This window comes from Ornithodoros turicata, chromosome 2, assembly GCF_037126465.1.
Source record: "Ornithodoros turicata isolate Travis chromosome 2, ASM3712646v1, whole genome shotgun sequence".
Classification (NCBI taxonomy): Eukaryota; Metazoa; Arthropoda; class Arachnida; order Ixodida; family Argasidae; genus Ornithodoros; species Ornithodoros turicata.
The window spans coordinates 129109514-129114523 of NC_088202.1; the positions used below are offsets into that span (position 1 = coordinate 129109514).

The window sequence follows — 5010 nt, forward strand, 5'->3', positions numbered from 1 at the left end:
CAACTCTCGGGATGGCGGACGTCGAACCTCTCAGGGAGTTCGATCGCGAAGGAGTTGAAGGAGGAGGAAGTGTGCGATACCGTCGACGTGGCAGAAGTTCCTGGAGTCGGGTCCTCGTTCGGCTTGGTATGCAGAAGGGCTGCGCAGGCCAGTCGCGGCAGTATTGTAGGCTGAGACGTGGGAGCAGTAACCACTGACCGCTGCCACCATGTCATGGTCGGTCGTATACTGATAGAGGACAGAAGTGAAGGAGACGACCAGCCCGTAGAACGGCAGAACGTTTAGTGACGTTAACAGCATTGACCAGCTCGCGCTAGTCGTCGTCTATTGTGCATATAGGACAGCAGGCAGGCGTCTGGCTGACCTTTCTTTTTTTTTCTTAATAACCATGTCCCCATTATTCAATAAAGTATTATTATTATATCCAATTATTCCTTTTAAACGTCGTGGCAGAGTGGCGCAGCGGAAGCGCGCTGGGCTCGTAACCCGGAGGTCCGTGGATCGAAACCACGCTCTGCTATAATTTTTTTCGTCATTGTGGTTTGTCACCTGCTGCGCGGTGTTCACCCCGTATGGGGCTCCGTATTAAGTATCCGTATTTTGGTTGCAATGCATCCAATACGCTGCAGGGCGCAGTCCTGGTACGGGGGTGATTCAGGTGAAAACCCTAAATGTGTAGACAAATATCGAAGGCTTAGCAGAGCGTTGTAGCGTGGTCCGGTGCTCTCTGTACCACTACCAGCTTGTCAGCACCATTTCAATTTTGTCGATCTCTGAAGTACGTGGTGCTAGAGCACCCACTAGATCTGGCCAATCTGCCCTACAGCAGCGATGGTGAAACCATTAAAGATGGCCATTCAGTTGGAAGCGTGCACGAAGAAAATAGCAAGTTTCGGTACATGATGTCATGACACCGCTGGAATACGATACCGCTGGAAATTTGCCATTGGGCGAAAAGGGTGCACGGTTGCATGTGTCAGACGCGAGTGTACATCCTAACAAGTTCAAGAATGGTGTAACTAGTACGACGGACGTGTCCTGTCTGGGTCGGACGCACTGAGTCATTACTCTGTTGATAATTGCGGCTGCTAAGAAGCTTACTGGTACTAGAAACAACTTCAGTTAGCACTTGTGCATCAACCGCGTAATGGAGTGCTTGAACTCCTCGTTTTCTTGTGACATGCATATACGTACATTTATCAGAGCTTAGCATCATTTGCCAATACAGAACACCAATCGGCAGTCTTCCTCAGACAATTCATTCCAAAGTAACTGGTCAGCCACACTCTTTACCTCAGAATACAGTCACCTGCAAAGAGTCGAATGCGCACTGGTATGTGCTTTGTGATCTCGCTAACGAAACTCAAGAAAAGCGGAGACCCCGGAGCTAACCCCTGTGGAAGACCACCACAGAGGCAAACTGGGAGCTGTCTTCCCCTATCTGAACCGACTGTTGCCCGCCAGAAAGATAATCACTAAGCCAAGCAACCAAGCTGTCATTTCTTAAGTAAATATTTCAATTTCGCGATCAATGTAGTATGAGCAACCCAATCAAGAGCTTTCGAAAAGTCGGAAAATATAACGACAAGTTGGTCTACGCAGATTGATTGTGGCTGCAAGACTGTGCGCAGTTGCGAGTAACTGCGTCATAGCAAAAACCGTCTTCTGGACGCATACTGAACTGGGCAAAAAAAAAAAAAAAAACATGTTTCTCGAGAAAATCGAGGATCTGTTTATACACAACATGTTCTAGAATTGTACTTGCAACGGCCAACAGTGAAAATGGACGGTAGTAACACACTTTAAGAATATCGCCCGAGTTGCAGACTGGGTTAACCTTAGCTGGGATAACCAATTTGTATATGTGATCATTGCCACAAAAGAGGCGTACGCGTCCGTCTCTCTTCGTATCAGACGCGATGTTGAAGGGTAAACGTCGCTCCAGCACCGTGTGTCGGATATTTCCTGCGCACTTCAAAATAACTCCAGGTGGTATAAATTATCCGCAGTCCTACCCGGCTGCATGTGCAACATGTCGCCACACTAGGCAGACAGAACTTTACGTGTGACATCACGGCAATGGATTTGTTTAGAAGGATTGGAAGGATGTACCGGCGTTTACTGTTCGCTGCCGGGGGGACAAGTGGAAAATTTGCGCCCCCCCGTATTCTTGCTTCCAGGAATATCGGGGGTGCGCCCCTTTAGGAGGGCTGAGGGGAGAATTCGCCCCCACTGCCCGCGTAGACGCCGGCAGTGGAAGGATTAGAAGAGATTTAGCAGATTAGAAGGGCTTTTCGATAACAGTTCCAAAAATATAGTACACCAAGTACCTGATTCCCCTCCCCCTTTTGAAGGGGCTCATTATTTCATTCCACACATCACCACCCGCAATGGGATAGAGTATCGCCCCTATAGCGATGAAACTTCTAATTCATTATCTACAAATAAAGTTCTTTTTCTTTTGAAGTGGCTGGCATCACGTTGCTGATCTTGGATTCGAAAGCTTCCGCTTTGTTTTTATTTTGTTTCGCTTCCGTGGAACGGTTTCGATGTGCTAAAACTCCCTAATGTGTGCTTCCTTTTGAATCCCTTGCCCCGCACGCAGCTGCCGCCCTCTTGCGCCGCTTGCCTGTTCCACAGCTGCGGGCGAACCTGTCACACTCTGTTTTCCTCCTCTCTGGCGTGGAGAGGCGAGGGGGGTTTTGTTCCACAGACACGGCGATCTCCTGAAACCTTCCCGTTAACAGCTGACGCTGTAAAATTAGTGTGTATCATTCACTGGAGGTGTTTGCTACTGGCAACGGCACGACTATTCTCTTTGAGGTTGATTGTGAGCGTGACACGCTGAAACGTCCCCATTCTGTAAAGCATATCAGGAATAGCATGCAATGATATTACTCTGGCACGAGCTCAGGTTCTCCTGGCCACTGTAAGGGAAAAAAAAAAGCTTCAGTATAGTCACATGGTGTCCACGGGTCCCGCGCAGGAATATCGTTTATTGCCCGGAGGAGAAGTAAGGAGACCGGACTCTGCCGCGCTGCCGTTGAGAAAGTGTGGTCCCGATTACTCTCACGATTAGTCCCGACTACTATGTCACTAAAACGTCACTATTAAGCTAACTGGCACTCAAAAGTGAAGTGAAGTGAATCAAAAGTGGAGTGAAGTGAACTGTGTTGTGCGTAATGCGGAAATGCATGCGGCTCACCTTGAGGTCGTTCAAGTCAATCCAGATTTGAGTCACATTTATGGTGTACGCGAGAAGTCCGCGCTGCTACAGATACAAGACTTTGACGTCACACATCAACTTCCCCCCGACATCATGCATGACATGCTTGACGGAACGTTCATTTTTTTCATGCATCGTACCCTGCGAGGACGTGTGCAAGATGAAGTTCTAAATTCCGATGACATCCTTCGTATGGACATGTTCCCATATGGCATCAACGATAAAAGAAACAAACCCAAAATATGAGCACCGCCTTTTTAAATGATACCAAAGCGATACGAGGTACTGCCTCACAGAAGTGGTGCCTATTCCGTTTGTTGCCATTGATTCTCGGTGCTATAGTCCCTGAAGGAAACGAAAAGTGGGAAACGTTTCTTCGCTTCAGAGAAATATCTCATACCATCTGACAAGATACCGTCCAGATGCCCAGAGTATCTAGAGAGAAAGATAGCGGAATTTCTGTCTAGATTTCTGTTTGAGAGCTATCACCTGAACAGTTGTTTCCTAGAAAGAAGCATGACAACGACAAACTTGAGGCCTGCTGATCACTCAACATTGCACGTCTGTGTGAAGGCTGTGTTATCTGGTACCGTGTACACTGCAGATTCTGATAAGGTTGACGGCCCTGAATACTCGAAAGGTGATGTGCTGGTGGCGGCCACCGGGAATGAGCCAAAAGTTTCACGGGTGCAGCACTTGATCGTTTCTTCCTCCCGATTGTATATTCAGTTGGAGCACATGCACACTGAAGCCTTTTCTCAACACTCTTTTACTTATAAGTTCCGTGGTACTGGTATTGTTGTGCTCAGTATGCCTGGAGAGGAAGCATCATTTCAGACGTTACACGTTTGCTTTGGTGTGATAATTGAACCAAAATGGGAAATACTCTTTTAGCTGCACAGTAGCATGAAAGTATGCAGTAATGCTTCGTTGCAGAGGATTTGATGATATTGTTGGGCTTGCTGGTATGTGTGACTTTTTGCAGCCAAACACATTTCCATATTCCACTGCTGTTTTTAGGTGGCATCGCGCTTTTGCCTTCTTGTACGTAGTTGTACATCACTTGCTTCTGAAGATCATTTTCTGTGTCCATTGAATAACCTTGAGGCATCAATAAAATTTTTTACGCGCAATTACATACGCTTCCCTCAGGTATGATTATGCATAAATAAATAAACGATGCATGTTTTTTTCATACGACAGAAATTAGGGAGTCAGGCCACAACTCATCAATAAGGGAGTGTAGCTCGGCCCGTGCGGAGTTCCGGTAACGCCCTATCTCTGCAGTGCCCGCATAACACCTCACCAGTGAAGAGTTTACCTAACACCCAACCAGTGAACAACTTGAGCAAAGACACTTTCAGTTAGAGCATCAAGCGAACACCCCATCAGCAGGGTGTTCAGCAGACACCCCCACCAGTGACGGTGTTCACCATGACACCCCACCACTAGGGACTTCACCTAGCACCTTACCAGGGAAGGAGCTTGCATAGTACCCCACTAGAGAAAGAGTTCAGCTAACACCCCACCGATTAGGGCTCACCTAACACCCTACCAGGAAGGAGTTTTCGTAACACCCCATTAGTGAAGGCGTTCAGCTAACACCCCACAATGAGGAGTTCACCTAGCACCCTACCAGGGCGGGAGTTCGCTCAACACTGCACTAGTGAAGGAGTTCTGCTAACACCCCTCCAATGGGGAATTCGCCTAACACCCTACTAGCGAGAGAGTTCGAATAACACCCACTTCGAATACGGCTACTCAGGGGTATCACAGCAACACCC

The 5010-nt window shown here is 47.7% G+C and overlaps 1 non-coding gene across 1 annotated transcript; it reads left to right on the forward strand.

Annotated features, from left to right (window-relative positions):
• Window positions 1-448: 448 nt before the first annotated feature.
• Trnat-cgu (transfer RNA threonine (anticodon CGU)) lies at window positions 449-520 on the forward strand. The gene has a single exon. It is a non-coding gene; the product is annotated as a tRNA-Thr (tRNA).
• The last annotated feature ends 4490 nt before the right edge of the window (window positions 521-5010 follow it).